The sequence below is a fragment of the Macrotis lagotis genome, chromosome 1, assembly GCF_037893015.1.
Source record: "Macrotis lagotis isolate mMagLag1 chromosome 1, bilby.v1.9.chrom.fasta, whole genome shotgun sequence".
Lineage (NCBI taxonomy): Eukaryota > Metazoa > Chordata > Mammalia > Peramelemorphia > Peramelidae > Macrotis > Macrotis lagotis.
In genome coordinates, this window is record NC_133658.1 from 495,148,565 (window position 1) to 495,165,319 (window position 16,755).

Genomic DNA, 16,755 nt, shown 5'->3' on the forward strand with positions numbered 1-16,755 from the left:
TTTGTTGCTAACTTGGAGGGAAAACAGAGCCAATATACAGTTGGCAACAGTGGAGCAGAAAAAGAGTGGGCAGCTTTCAGAGATCTGGTGTACAGCACTGCATTTGCTCATCTGGGTCAGAACACTGGCAAACATTATGACTGGTTTGATGAAAATGATGGAGAAATACAGAAGTTGCTAAATGAAAAATAAGAACACCACAGGGTTTACCAGCAGGATAGTTCATCCATTTCTAAGAAGGCAGCATTTCATTCCATCAAAAGTAAAGTACAAGTGAAGCTTAAAGAGATGCAAGACTCTTGACTCAGTAAGAAGGCAGATGAAATTCAGTTTTATGCCGATAGTAACAAACCAAAGTTCTTTTAGGATACCCTGAAGGCTATTTATGGGCCTATGTATGGTACATCTCAACTACTCAGTGCTCATGAATCCACATTGATTAAAGTAGGGACATGATCCTAGAGAGATGGGCTGAACACTTCCACAGTGTCATCATCAATCAATTCAGAAGCCATTGCCTGTTTGCCTCAAGTTGAAGTCAATCAGTCCCTAGTTGGAGTTCTAACTGATCAAGAGGCTTTGAATGCCGTTAAACTCCTTTCAAATGGCAAAACACCAGGTGCTTATTCTATTCCAACTGAGATCTACAAGTGGGGGGGGGGGGTCCATTGCTCATCCAAAAACTGACAGAAATTTTCCAGGATGTATGGTATAAAGAAGTCATCTCCCAAGAACTCAAGGATGCCTCCATCATCCATCTCTATAAAGGTAAAAATCACAGGGGTATTTCTCTTTTAGTCATTGATGGTAAGATTCTTTTTTTTTTTTAGGTTTTTGCAAGGCAAACAGGGTTAAGTGGCTTGCCCAAGGCCATACAGCTAGGTAATTATTAAGTGTCTGAGACAGGATTTGAACCCAAGTACTCCTGACTCCAAGGCTGGTGCTTTATCCACTATGCCACCTAGCCGCCCCCTATAGTAAGATTCTTGTCCATCTCAAGAGACTTATTCCTTCACCTGGAAGATGGTCAACTTCCTGAGAGAGAGTGTGGCTTCAGAAAGGGTTGAGGAACAATCAATATAGAGTTAGCTGCCCAACAACTCCAGGAAAAATGCCAGGAACAGAACAGATGTCTGTATATAACATTTGTTGATCTGATGAAGACTTTTGATACTATCAGTCATGAGGGCTTATGGAAAATTATATCAAAATTTGTTTGCCCAGAAAAGTTCATCAGTATTATATGTCAATTTCATGATGGCATGCTTGCCTGTTTTCTTGATAGAGGATGAAGCTCTTGAGATTTCTCAGTCACAAATGGAGAGAAACAAGGATATATCCTTGTCCCATGTTTTCTAGCATGATGCTATCAGCCATGTTATCAAACACCTTCACTGAGGATGAACATGGCATAAAGAGCAGCTACTGCACTGATGGTAAATTCTTCAACCTGAAAAGGTCACAAACCAAGTCCAAAGTGGAGGAAGTATTGTGGCATGATCTTCTGTTTGCAGATAATTGTGCCCTCAATGCAACCTCTGAAACTGAGATGAAACAAAATATTAACTGATTCTCTGCTTGCTGCTTGTGCTAATTTTGGTCTAACAATTAACACCAAGAAAACATCAGTCAGTCATACTATTCATTTGTGAAATCATTGATTACAACAAATGGAGAAGTTTTGAATACTGTGGACAAGTTCACTTCATTGGACAGTGTCACTTCCAGGAAAGTACACATTGACAGTGAGTTTTAACATGCATTGCCAGAGCTAGCTCAATATTTAGGAGGCTCTGAGAGAAAATGTGGGAGAGAAGAGGTAGTAGACCAAGTACCAAATTGAAGGTCTACCATATCTCATACCCTATACCAAGATAAGATCAAAATGGTTAAAGAATTTAGACATAAAAGACAATATTATAAGCAAATTAGGGGATCAAGGAATAGTTTACCTGTCAGACATATGGAAAGGGAAGCAGTCTATGACCACAGAAGAGATGGAGAACATCATTAAAAGAAACTAGATAATCTTGATTACATTAAATTAAAAACAAAACCACTATGACCAAGATCAAAAGAAATGTAGTAAATGTAGTAAATTGGGAAACAATTTTTACAATTAGTATTTCTGACAAAGGACTCATTTCTAAACTATATATAGAGAACTGAGTCAAGTTTATAAAAAAAAAACAAGTCATTCCCCAAGTGACAAATGGTCAAAGGATATGCAGTGGCAATTTACAGATAAGGAAATTAAAGTGATTCATAATCATATGAAAAATAACTCTAAATCACTACTGATTAGAGAAATGCAAATTAAAGCAACTCTGAGGTACCACCTCACACCTCTCAGACTGGCTAATATGACCAGCACAGACAATGATCAATGTTGAAAGGGATGTGGGAAATTTGGGACACTAATGCTGTGGAGCTGTGAACTAATCCAATCTTTCTGGAGAGCAATTTGGAATTATGCCCAAGGGGGAATAAAAATATGCATACTTTTGATCCAGCAATACCACTGGGTCTGTACCCTGGAGAGATTATGGAAAAAGGGTAAAAATATCACTTGTACAAAAATATTCTTAGCAGCCCTGTTTGTGGTGGCAAAGAATTGGAAACTGAGTGAATGTCCATCAGTTGAGAAATGGCTGAACAAATTGTGCTATATGTATGTTATGGAACACTATTGGTCTATTAGAAACCAGGAGGGATGGGAATTCAGAGAAACTTGGCAGGATTTGCAAGAACTGATGTTGAGTGAGATGAGCAGAACCAGAAGAACACTGTACGCCCTAACAGCAACATGGGGGTGATGGTCAATCTTAATGGACCTGCTCATTCCATCAGTGAAATAATCAGGGACAACTTTAGGGTATCTGTGATGGAGAATACCATCTGTATCCAAGGAAAGAATTGTGGAGTTTGAAAAAAGACCAAAGACTTTCTATGTACCTTTAATTTAATTTTAAAAAATTGTCTTATTATATAATTCTGCTATCTCTTATATTTTATTTTTTCCCTTAAGGATATGATTTCTCTCTAAACACATTCAATTTTGGTCAATGTATAGCATGGAAACAATGTAAAGACTATGAGACTGCCTTCTGTGGGGGTTGGGGGAAGGGAAGTGAGGTTGGGGGAAAATGTGTAAAATTCAAAAAACAATTAAATAAATAACTATATAACTAAACAAACAAACAAAAGCAAATTGAAGGTCTACAGAGCTACTGTGTTGAGCTCATTGCTCTATGACTGTGAAACCTGATCAATCTACCCACACCATGTCAGGAAACTGAATCACTTCCATTTAATGTCTTGGGAAGATTTTGAAGATCACCTGGCAGGAGAAGGTACCAGACACTGAGGTCTTTTCTCAAACTAAACTGCCTGGCATTCCATCATTACTACAGAGAGTGCAACTACTATGGGCTGGACATGCTGTTAGCATGCCAGAAGTGCACTTACCAAAAAGATTATTCAATGGAGAATTCGCACAATCAGAAGGGGTCAGAAGAAGCAATACTGGGACATCCTGAAGGTCTGTCTTCAGAACTTTAGAATTGATTGTATGGCATGGGAGATACAGGGCCATCCAGCATGGCATGCCCTCATCAGTGAGGGTGCTCCACTCTATGAGGAAGGCAGAATTGAAGCAGATCAAAGGAAACATTTGTAAGTTTAGAGTAAATACCCTAGGTGTTTTGTTGTTGGTTTTTTTTGTTTTTTTTGTTTTGTTTTGTTTTGTTTTGTTTTGTTTTGTTTTTTGGCAAGGCAATGGGGTTAAGTGGCTTGCCCAAGGCCACACAGCTAGGTAATTATTAAATGTCTGAGGCCGGATTTAAACTCAGGTACTTCTGACTCTGGGCCGGTGCTCTATCCACTGTGCCACCTAGCCACCCCCCAGGTGTTCACATGAACTATTTGTGCCCAATCTGTGGTAGAGCTTTTATTGATCTTATCAGCCATAGTCAGATACACTGTAATTTATTTCAAACATAGTGATGTCACTTTGATTTTCTTTGATAACAAAGGACAAGAACCAACTAGTTGTCCTATTGCAAAACATGAGAGTGATAATAACTGTATCTAGCTCTGAGGTATTATTGGTGAAATTTTGCTGTTTAAAGTTAAATCTTTGGGCAGTGGGATTTTTTTTGTATTTTAACTTTATTTTTAAGTATGAGTAAGGTTTGAGAAGGTGTGTCATCAGGTAACAGCCAGATATCAATCTTACAGCTCTGTGTTAAGGTTTGAGCTTGTTTTCTGTACTCAACTATATTGAAGTTTATAACGGAAGATTTTAACAGATACATGTAAGAACCAGAGAGCAGCAGGAGCTGTTCTGAGAACAATGTTTTCAAAAACCAATTGACTACATGAAACATCTGAATCTTAAGATATGATGTGCTGTGAAATAGACAGATACACAGGTTTAAAAGACCTTGTTTGTCCTCCCTCAGAGTCTTTTGGTTATCCAAATGAAAGTTATTGTGCAGAGAATTACACTTTGGTTTACCTTTTTTTTTGAGGCAAGGGTGAAGGAGATAGTGTCAGAAGGCATCTCAGTGATAGGAGAAGAGGGGAAAAGAGGAAGCTCTTTGTGAATGATCTGAATTTTTTTCACTAAATTATGCAGCAGGGTTCTCAATAAAGAGGATAGAAGAAGGGTACTATGGGATGTTTGAGGTAGGAAGAAAGGGAGTGAAAGAGCATCCATGATGAGTTAGATAGTTAATGAGAAAGGTGTAAGATTGCCTAGCATCAGTGAGGGCCCAGTTGAGGTTGTGTAATATAAATTTGTAATGGATCCAGTCATAACAGTCATGTGATTTTTTTTTCACTTTTGTTCATTAGTACATGTGTAAGAACAAAAGACTAATACAGGGTTGAAGATTTTGTATACAATTGGTAATATGATAAGGAGGCTAGGCACTTCAGAAGAGGGCAATATAGAGCTGAACTGGATCATCAAGAGGTCAACATGGGGGGGAAGAGAGAATGGTTAATGAGGTTCTAGCCTGGGAGCCTGGTGGAGAACTGAAAGGTCAAGGGATTGTTAGTCATGGTGTGGACAAAGAGTAGGGTCTGATGTTGAAAGACAGAGGGAGATTTAATTGATTATGATCAGATAATATAATTGCAGAGTTCATGAATATGGAAATGGTGCATTTTTAGTATAAGCAAGATCAAGATTATGACTATCCCTGTGTATGTGACTGAGGTGGGGTAAAAGATCAGATAATGGAAAATGAGTAGTTTGAGGAAAACTGGATGTTTGAGGAAGTATCAAAAAATATATTTTGAAGTCCCTGAATATTTACACAGAAGTTGGGAAAGAAAAAAAGATTGTGAGCCATATACTGAAGTCATTAAAGAAGGAAGGTGTCTCCAAGACCTATAGACAGCAGCTACCAGTATTGAATTGGGTGGTAAATATGGATTGTGTAGATCTCAAAGGAGGTGAGATTACATAGTGATGGTGGTAGGGGAGAACCTAGAAGTGGTGATGAGGAGCAAAAGTATTTTAATCAGTGAGTTAGGGGAATGAGTGAAAATAGGACTAGTACTGAAAAATTGCTGGGTCTGAGAAGAGTGCATTCAGGTGGCAGCCAGATATCAATGAGAGTCAGAGTATGAAGAATGTGAAAAGAATGGGAAAGGAAAAGATTTAAGATAAAGCATATCGTCTATGGGTCAATCATAGAGGGCTCCTTGGCAGGGATGTGTATTGTTTTGTTGGGACTTTCAGGTATGTTTTGAGGGGGGATAGGATTAAGGAACTAGGGACTAGGAACTGGAGAATGGATTTTAGATGATAATGTTCAAGGGTTCATAATCACTGGGATATGGAGGATATAATCAGGTGGGAGTTTGTTATTAAGTGAAAAAATTTAAAGAGATTTTCAAAATCAATAGTATTATGCTCTTAGGGTGAATTTCTTTCAAAGCCTTGAACAGTTCAGCCAAGGGGACAAGAATTTAGAAACCTCCCATATATCAGACTAGAAGCAGCTATACGAAACTCAGAAGGGAGATAAAAGAGGTCTAGGGATATCATCTTTATTTGAACCTCAGTGCTTATGAAAGTTTAATACTGAGCCCTCTATTTTTTTAATTTAATATTTATTTATTCTTATTTTGTACAAATAATGTTTTTTATACACTAATAAAATATTCTTGTTTAAGAGCAAACAAAATACCCCCTTCCCCCCAAAACATAGACTCACTTGAGCGATAAAGTAAAGAGAGAAAAAAATTAAAATTAAAATAAAAAATAATAGTAATAATTATAGGTATGGCCAGGTGGCACAGTGGACCAGCCCTGGAGCCAGGAGCACCCGAGCCCATATCTGGCCCCGTACACCCAACAATCACCCAGCTGTGTGACATGTAAGCCACCCCAACCCCACTGCCCTGCAAAAACCAAAAAAAAAGAAAAAAAAAGACCTAAAATAAAATAAAATAGTAATAATAGTAGGGGTGGCTGGGTGGCAGACAGGGCCCTGGCCCTTGAGCCAGGAGCATCCGGGTCCAAATCCGGCCTCAGACACCCAACAATCACCCCGCTATGTGGCCCCAGGAAGGCCACCCAGCCCCATTTGCCCTGCACCCCCCCAAAAAAAATAATAATTAAAAATGTGCTTCAGTCTGTGTTCCAACATCACCAACTCTGTCGTGGGTGGATCACATTCTTTATGGTAAGTCCATCACAAAAGTTACTTCTATATTTTTCCACCTTTGCCATCACTGATCGCAATTCCCTCCTTTTGTATTTCTCTACTACCATGTACTATATTTTCTCTCTCCTTTCACTCTGACTCCGCTGTAGGGTAGCTGAATGGCGCAGCAGACAGATCCCCGGCCCTGGGGCCAAGAGGCCCCAAGCCCCCATACCACCCCTTAGGCCCAGCATATTCCTGGCCCTATGATCCCAGACAGGCCATCCAATCCCTGCCCTTTGCAAGAAGTGAAAAAGAAAATGTGTTATATCTGACTACTCTCCCCCCATGGCCCATCCTCTCCTCCTTCATTCACATCTCCGCCCCTTCCACCTGTCCTCCCCTCCTCCTTCTTACTCCAGATGTCTATACCCCATTGAGTATATATGCTGTTTCCTTTCCTAGCCACCTCTGATGAGAGCAAAGATTCCCTCATTCCCCCTTGCCTTCCCCTCTTCCATATCATTGCAATAGCTCATTGTAACAAAGAAAAATCTTATATGAAATATCTTGGCCTATTCCCCCTCTCCTTTTTCTTTCTCCCATTACATTTCCCTTTTTTCTATTGACTCCATTTTTATACCATATTTTATCTTCAAATTCAGCTTTCTCCTGTGCTTCATCTATAAAATCTCCTTCTACCTGCTCTGTTAATTGAGAAAGTTCAAATGAGTATTATCAGTGTCATTTTTCAGGGCAATTTTCCTGTAGTAATTCTTTGAAAATGATGTCAAAGCTGTTTTACTGATCATGACTTTCAGGTATTCCAATAATTTTTAAATTATCTTTCCTAAATCTGTCTTCCATATCAGTTGTTTTTTCAATGAGATGTTTCACATTTTCTTCTAATTTTTAATTTTTTTGGTTTTGAAGTATTTAGTCCTGATTTCTCATAAATTCAGCAATCTCCCTGAGTTCTATTCTTTGTCTGAAGGATTTTTTTTCCCTCAGAGAGCTTTCTTATACCTTTTTCCATCTGGCCAATTCTGCTTTTTAAAGCATTCTTCTTCTGAATAACTTTTTGAACAGTTTTATCTATTTGACCTAAGCTGGTTTTTAGCATGCTATTTTCTTCAGCATTTTTTTGGATTTCTTTGACTAAGCTGCTGACTTCATTTTCATGTTTTTCTTGCATCTCTCTCATTTCTTTTCCCAGTTTTTCTTCTAACTCCCTCATTTGATTTTCAAAGTTTTTTTTTGAGCTCTGTCAGAGCCTGAGCCCAATTTTTGTTTTTCTTGGAGTCTTTATATACAAGGAGCTTTTTGCTTCCTCATCTTCAGACTGTTTTGATTCTTCTTGGGTTCACAGGCAAAATATTTCTCAATGGTATTCCTCTTGTTTTTCTGCTTGCTCATTTTCCTAGCCTTAGCACTTGGGGGTGCTTCCTGAGCTTTTGGGACACTCCCACAAGGATCTCAGTGTGTGAGGCTCTGTCCTCCCTCCTGGTCTGTGAATGATCATAAGCGCCCCCCTCTGTCACAGGGCTGAGGTGGAGGGGGCCCCTGCTGTTCTATGGGGGGGCCCTAGACTGCGATCAGGATCTGAATGTGGTCAGAGCCTCAGAGTCCTGTTCCAGGAGCAGAGCTCAGCAGTCTCTCTTCACTCCCCTCCCTAGGTTCAATGGGCTCATGCCCTGGGGGCTCCTGCTTATGGGCTCTGCCTGCTTCTGTTTCCTGGATCTGGACTGTCTTGGCCCGCCCTGAGGGCTGGGCTTCACATGCTTGTTCTGGCAGAGGTTCTCCCCCTCCCCGCCCCCCATTCCCTGAAGTTGTGCCCGGTGCTCCCTGGGGTGTAAGTCAGGAAACTCCCCCGCTGCTGTGAGCCGTGGCTCCCAGCACCCTGGGGCTGCCTCTGGGAGGCTGAAGTTCTTGTGCTCTGGTGGGCCACTCCTCTGGTGGGCCACCCCTCCAACCCTGGGGAGTAGAGCCTTTCTGCTCTTTTCCAGGTTACCTTGAGAACTGCTTCACTGGGTCCCTCTGTGGGTTCTGTCTCTAGAAAATTTAGTTAGAGTCCTTAGTTTATAAGTTTTATGAGAGAGCGCCTAAGAGAGGATCATCTCTTGTCGCCATCTTGGCTCTGCCCCTCCCCCCCCTCTGTTTTACTTTTTTTGGCCTTGATTTTGCTGTCTGCAGTTTGGATTTAGCTGGACAAAATGCCTCATTTCCCTCCTCTCTTTCTGTCTGTCTCATCTTCTCCCTTTATTTGCACTTTAGCAAAAATGTAGCATGTTCCATAAAGCCTTAGTGCAATTTTTAGCTTTAATAGATTGAAGTTTTTTAGATCATCTTATCTAACAAACTTCTTGGGATTGTTAGCCAAAAGTTTTTTACAGATATGGAAAGGATGGGTAAAAGTTTTTGAACTTCTCTCACCATCTCCCATTTGGCTTCATCAATATCAATATCGATATTGCTGTGATCAAGGCATTTTCATTGTTCCTTGGTCAGAATCTTCCCTCTATTGTAGCTGGCTCGACCTCTAGAAACTTGAGGTGGCTCCTCTTGGGTATATTCTATGGCTATTTAATTCTGTTTTTCTTCTTGCTATAACTTACTCATTCTTACTGCAAGCCCCTTCAACCTCAAGACAAGGATTATGGTTGGCTATGAGTAAGTCTGCCCTCATAAGATCAGTCCTGTCTTCCAAGACTCTGATCCCTGTGGGCATGGTAAAACATGAATTTGCATTACTGTCTTTGGTCAATAATTTTTTAGTTTCTTACAAAACTGAGTTGTTCAGTCACTTTCAACTCTTCCTGACCCAGTGGACTAAAGTACAACAATATTGTCCAAGGAGTTTTCTTGGCAAAGATACTGGAGTAGTTTCCCATTTCCTTTTACTCTATTAAGGTAAATTAATAGATTTAATAGAGATTAAGTGACTTTCCCAGAGACAATAGAGAGTATCTTAGACTGGATTTGAATTCACATCTTCCTGACTCCAGGCCTAGTGCTCTATCCATTGAGTCACTTAGCTGTTTCTATGTACAATATACTTGGCAATATATTCTCTAAGTTTCAAGATACACTGGTTTTGAGTGTTTAAATCCTTCTTCCCATTTTCTAAGACACCAAAGCACAACATGAGCTAGGTGGCACAGTGGATAGAGCATTGGCCCTAGAGTCAGGAGTACCTGAGTTCAAATCTGGCCTCAGACACTTAATAATTGCCTAGCTGTGTGATCTTGGGCAAGTCACTTAATCCTATTGCCTTAAATAAAAAATAAAAAAAAATAAAAATTACAATACAATGGATAGGCATGGCTCTCACCAATTTATCAGTAAGTATAGTATAAAACCTGTGACATCATTCCTGGTAGTACTACATGCATACTTAAAGAAGGCCATATATTGATTTCACTTAAATTTTTGTTCTGGTCTATTTTCTTCACATGTTCAATAATAAACTAGTCTAGAAATCATATCTGCCTATTTGTTCTTCATTAAAAAAACAGTGACATCATGAGTGATATCTCGATTTATGGATGAATTGGATTTAAATGAGGCAGATTTGCCTTACTATCTCTTCCAGAGTCATTGACAGCTTTAGTGGCAAGACAAAGTCAGGATGACTGGTGATAGTCTAGGATACAATGGATGACTTTGGCCTCTTCAATGTCTAGCCAAGCTCTAATCATCCCACAGTACTGACTTCAAAATACCTTCATATTCATTGGAACAAATTGTTCTCATCTTTTCATTCTGCCAGCCAGGGGAGGGGGGGGCATGGGATCATTGATGGATTTGGAGACTTTTCAATTACCCTTCTGTCTGTCCACTCAGCTTATTGGAGAGTGGCTGCTGTGCAAGCTGTAATTTCCTGGAGCCACGGATGAGAATTGGGTGAAGCACAACTAGAGCTGAATTTGAATTCACCTTTTCCTGACTCCAGGCAGTGTTCTATCCACTGAGCCACTTAGTGGTCTCCAGGTACATTATACTTGGCAATGTATTCTCTAAGTTTTTGAGGTGGAAAGGTGGAAAGCATCTCTGATAAGGCTCTACAAGCTCTCATAACAGTGTTCCTGTTCCTCCTGAGCTAGGTGCCTCAGTGAATAGGGAGTTGGAAGTAGAGTCAAGAAGATCTGATTTAAATTTATTTTGGACACAATACTAGCTTTGTGACCCTGGGCAAGTCACTTAACATGTTTGCCTTAATCCATAGGAGAAAAAAAAGTCTGATAATTTATCAGAACCATATGACTTCAATTCATCAAAACTCCTTAAATATCTAGGTGAATATCATCACCCAATTAGTCATTTTATTTTGTCCTTTAATCCAAAAAAACCTCAAAAAAATCTGAACACTTTTCTTTGTCATCACTTATTATCTTCCCATTCACTCTAAGCAACAATTTTTGGAACTAGTTCCTTATTTGCTAGTCAAACATTTTTCAGAGGTAATGGTGTATGTTGGAAAGAGTGTTGAAACGGGAGTTCAGAAAATGTAAGTTTTACTTCTGTTTCTGATCCTTAATAGTTATGACCTTGGAATAGTCACTTAACTATTCTGAGTTAGTGTCTTCAGCAAACTAAAAAAAAATACTATATAAATACCCTATACTTCATTGTTCTTTCCAATAACTGTAATTTTGTTTCTTTGGGGTTTGTGGTGTTCATGATTTGAAGCCTCAAAACATTGTAATTCCAGTGTTAAATATTTTATGAGTTTTGCCTTTCCCAATGCAATTTTTCTTAAGCAGAAAATGGGGAGGTTTCTGTTGAAGATGGTCTTTCCCCATTTTCTCTTCCTGGAAACAATAATTTTTACACTTCCACTAAAGTGTCACATTGAAGTCACGTGTTGGCAAATACGTCTATCTTCCTTATTCAAACCAGGAAGCAAAGAAAGCCTGAATCATTCAATTAGCCTTTTGCAAGACTTCTCGGTTACAACTGAAAATTTTAGGAATTTAAATCCTTGAGATATTGACGGCTTTGATCAACAACTTATGCTCTTTTCCCACTTAAAGCAAGTGATACAATGAGCTGCATTAGCCAGGAGAGTTTGTCCTTCCTTCCATTCCACCTCTTTTCTTTTCTCCTTTGTTGAGGTGTAAAACAACCTGTTCTTGTAATTTAACTTTATATTTAATTTTTTTAGATAGGTTTTATTTTGAGTTTTACAGTTTCCCCCCCATCTTTCTTCCCTTCCCCCGCCACAGTGCCTGTCTTTATATTGTTTCCATGTTGTACATTGAATGTGATGAGAGAGAAATCATATCCTTAAGGAAGGAACTTAAAGTATAAGAGTAGGATCAGATAATAAGATATCAGGTTTTTTGAATCGTGAAGATTTGTTTATTTTGAGTTTTACCATTTTCCCCCAATCTGGCTTCCCTCCCCCCACCCCCACGTGAGGCAGTCCGCCAGTCTTGACATTGCTTCCTCGGCCTCAGGTTTGGTTTCTGAACTCGTACAAGGACACACTACACCTTTACGCTTAGGTGAGCAGCTGGAAAGAGCGCAGAGGGCTGTCAGTCCGCGGCGGCCCGGGGCGGGCAAGGATGGGCTGCAGGCCCGCCCCCGCCGCGGCTCCTCGCCAGCCCCGGGCTCCGCCCCTTCTCTTCTTTCCGCCCGTCGCTTTTCGAAGCGGTGAGAAACCGGGGGCCGCCGGGACCAATGAACGAAAGGGGGCGGGGCCTCGGAGGCGGGGCCTGGACGGAGGCGGGGCCGGGAGGAGGAGAGAGAGAAAGAGCCGAGAGACGGACGGTCACCTGATCATCCGCTCCTGGGGCCGCGTCCGGCGCCCCGAAGACTCCGCCGCGGCCTGCACCCGCCGTCTGGCCGCCCTCCGCGTCCTTGCCCGGCTGCGGGAAGCGACCCGCCTCGATCCCGGGCCGCCGAGCCGGCGGGGCCGCGCGGGAGCCGCCGGGTGAGTGGCGAGGAGGGGGCGGCGGCCGGCCGGAGGCTGCGGGGCCGCGCCGTGGGGGAGGGGCGGCGCGGCGGGGCCTCCCTCTCGGGCGGGGGCTCTGTGCTTCCCCCCGGGCTGGTCCGCCTCGCCCCTCCCCCAGCCCGCGGCCGGAGGCGGCGCCGACGCGCGGCTTTCTGCCTCTTCCCAGACCCTGCTTTGCCGGGAATCGGAAGCTCGAATGCGCCGGAACGTGGGGAGTGAAGCGGGTCGCGGGCGTGCCGAGCGCCGATATGGGGAAGCGCCGTAAAGGGCGCGGCGTCGTGCTTCCAAAACATGGAAGTGTGCGCAGAGCCAGGGGCCGGGCCGGGCTGGAGCCCTTTGTCCCGGCGGCCCCGGCCGTCCCGCCGCGCGTGTGTGCGGGCCGGCGGCCAGTGGAGGACAGGGGACCGGTGAGAAACCGGGCCGCGGTGAGAAAATAACGAAAGCTTGCTTGGAGTGGGAGAGTGCTGTGAACAACGTCGTGGGTTGGTGCAAATTGTAACAAAACGCGCCTAAATCGACGTTGAGTTTGAATAACTGAAAGCTAGCAGGAGCATAGTGGTGGCGAATTGTCTCATTATCAGGCTGAGGATAAATGACTTGTGGACTGGACTGCAATGAGAAACTGGAGGATTATTTAAAAAAAATAAAAGCTTGCTTGGAGTAGGAAAGTGCTGTGAACCACATCGTGGGTTTATGCAAATTGTAATAAAATACTCCTAAATCGAAGTTGAGTTTAAATAACTGAAAGCTATGAAGTGCATCTGTAGGAGCATAGTGGGGGCAAATTGTCTCATTATCAGACTGAGGATAAATGACTTGTTGACTGGACTGTAATAAGAAACTGGAGGATTATCAAAAAAAAAAACTAGCTTGGAGTAGGAAAGTGCTGTGAACCACATAGTGGGTTTATGCAAATTGTAAGCAAACACTCCTAAATCGAAGTTGAGCTTGAATAACGGGGAGCTGTAGAGTGCATCTGCAGGAACACGGTGGTGGCCAATTGTCTCATTATCAGACTGAGGATAAATAACTTGTTGACTGGTCTGTAGTGAAAAAAATGGAGGATTATTAAAAAAAATAAATAAAAGCTTGATTGGAGTAGGAAAGTGTTATGAACATTTTTCAGCTTGGTGCAGTGGGAAGTTTTGCTGACTCTGGAGTAAGAGGAATTGAGCTTAAAAAATGACTCTGCCACTTCCTTCCTTTGTGACCTTGGACAAACAGTTTAACTCTTTGGGGGCCTCAGTTTGCTCTCCGACTCGCTTAAAAAAATCCTCCAAACAGGTTGCAGTTGGGTTTGATCGTCAGTATTGGCTAAGCAATAGATTGTGTCAGGAAATAGTTTGGCTCCTTTAAAGCCAGGTTGCTGAGTCATTCACCCAGGAAGAGGCCGAGAGGGAATTAGAAACAGCTGGGGCTGGCGTGGCCACGCTGGAAGAGGCCCGGGCGCCGTGCAGCCCCGAATTTGGCCAATTCAAGCTTTGGGTTCTGGTAAGTGAGGGAGCGTGGGTGCAGGGTTTGAATGCTGGAGCTTCGGGCCTAGGGTCACTAAACTGACCCAGAAATAACTGAGGACATTTGTGGACAGAGTAAGATTTTTGGCCAAATGACTCAAACCGGGGCTTTTCCTTCCTTGTCAGCCCTCTGGAATTTCTCTTCTATGCCTCGGTTCTTCATCCTGAAACTCCAGCCTGGAAGGCATTACATTGGAAGCTTCATTTCTCTCCAGAAGGCTTTCCTGCATTTTCTCTCTTTTCTCATTCACTCTCTATTTACGACTCTACCATTCTTTCCCTCTTCTCTCTTCCCCTCCTTTTATGTGTTACCTTCCCCAAATAGAATGTAAGCTCCTTAAGGACGGCAGTGTCTTTCTACTTGTATTTATATTACCAGCGCTTAGTTGTTTGGCTTATTATCAACAGCCAGGAAAAAAGTCTTATCCTTTTTTTTTTTTAACATCAGAAGGGTTTTTTCTTTTTAATATTTTGTAATTTTGTCTTAAACGTTTCTAAGAAATTAATCTCTACAATAATGGTGAGATAGGATATGTCTCTAGTTTTCTTATCTCCTTTTACCCTCATACCCTCAAACTCTTCATGAATAAATTGTTCAGACATACCTTGGAGCTGAATTTTAAGTAGTAAGTACCATTAAATAACTTTCCTAGGAAATTAATCCTATCTTCCTCTCACCATGGCTAAAAATTTTAGTGATAGTGTTGCTAATAACTAAACTTAACACCAGCCCAATATTGCTGTGAATAGGGAAAAAAAATCATTCTGATTTTGAATCTTATTTAGGTGATTTTCGTCCATTCAATTGCTTGCCATCATCTAGACAATAGAAAAACTTCATCCACTTTTTTTTTTCTGTGTGAACGGTTACAATCACTTGTTTTGAGTGATTAGAGATCTCTGGATGCAGTATGATAGTCTAGGGCTTGATTTAATCATAATGACATATATAAATAGGAGTACTTGGAGGAGAATTCATCTTCCATTTCATTTCAGATTTGAACATCCTCTATGATTGTGACAAATACCTTAGGTGGCAATAATAGGTCACAGAGGTTTTTTTTTTTGTTTGTTGGTTTTTGCAAGGCAAAGGGGGTTAAGTGGCTTGCCCAAGGCCACAACAGCTAGGTAAATTATTAAGTGTCTGAGGCCGGATGTGAACTCAGGTGCTCCTGACTCCAGGGCTGGTGTTCTATCCACTTGGCCACCTAGCTGCCCTGTCACAGAGGTTTTTGTTTGTTTTTTTATTAAAGATTTTAAGTTTTACAATTCCCCCAATCTTACTCCCCCCCCCAGAAAACAATCTGTCAGTCTTTAATTTGTTTCCATTGTCACAAAGTTTTTGAAGAAAATTAGCCATCTTTCATCTTTTAAGGAATTTTGTATAATGTTAATGTCTGTATTTGACAACATAGGCAGTTTGTAGGGCTATGTCATGTTGCCAGATGACACGCTTTTTGATAATTAAGATCCCACTTAAGTATAGTGGGATCTTGTATTTAATCTGGAAGCCCTGGAATGTGCAATCATGTTTATGAGTTTATTTTTCTGTCTATACATCTATATGTACATACATAGCTTCTGGTGATAATTTATCTACTGTATCTTTTTTCATTTTCTTCTTTGGTTCTCAGGCAGTTTTCTTTTCAGAATTTTCTAAAAATGTGGTGACTAGGTCTTTTTTGTTTTATGGTTTTCAAGAAGCCCAGTGATTCTTCAGTATCTTTCCTTATTCTCTTTTTCCAGGTCAGTTGAATTTGATAGATACCTCAAGTATTAAGAGGCAAGGAAATGGCAAACTACTCAAGTATCTTTGCCAAGAAAACCCCAAATGGGGTCATGAAGAGTTGGACACAACTGCAAAAACAGCTAAAATCTTATAGAAACCACAGATACTGTTTTATTGCCTTTAGGAATCAAAATGTTGAGATAAACAAGCAGTTTTGTGCTTGTGTTTAAAAAAAAACTTGAGAAATGACTTGTAAAATACCTCTTCTTATAAAATCAGGAAAAATGTATATATAGGTTTTATCCATGACATATAAGAATTTTTGAAAAGTCCCTTGAAAAGAGGCTTGGGGCGGCTAGGTGGCATAGTGGATATAGAGCACCAGACCTGGAGTCAGGAGGAACTGAGTTCAAATGCAGCCTCTTAATAATTACCTAGCTGTGTGGCCTTGGGCAAGCCACTTAACTCCATTGCCTTGCAACAATCTAAAAAAAAAAAACCCCCGAAAAGAAAAGGCACCTTAATGTGGAATGCTTATCCCTGGAGTCATAGAAAAGGTGTGTGGGTTTGTTTTTATTTTTAAATCTATGAGAGATGAAAATTTACTTGATTGTAGAGAGAGACTATTAAAAGACTGAAGAAATTATTACCTGTTGTGGCTGGGAAGAAGCTAACTTCAAAAAAAGGAAAGGAAAGGATCTTTTCTTTTGGAGAAAACGAAATGGCTTAAGACTGAGTTGTTGCAAGAACAAAAATATCAACTTGCAGTATAGTCAGGATTTTATGGTGATTCAAAGCCGTGACATTAATCATAGTTAAAATATTAAATGTTCTTTCTATAAACTAGAAATAGATAATATTCCCAACAACTGAACTATGGTTGAACAAGTTTTA

The 16,755-nt window shown here is 41.0% G+C and overlaps 1 protein-coding gene across 3 annotated transcripts in view; it reads left to right on the forward strand.

Annotated features, from left to right (window-relative positions):
• Positions 1-12,426: 12,426 nt before the first annotated feature.
• Positions 12,427-16,755, forward strand: part of BACH1 (BTB domain and CNC homolog 1) — a 51,063-nt gene continuing 46,734 nt past the window's right edge. Inside the window, exon 1 of one of the 3 annotated variants that reach the window (XM_074213865.1) lies at positions 12,427-12,597. The gene's annotated coding sequence lies outside the window, so the exon portion shown is untranslated. The other 2 variants (XM_074213864.1, XM_074213863.1) reach the window with 2 other exon arrangements.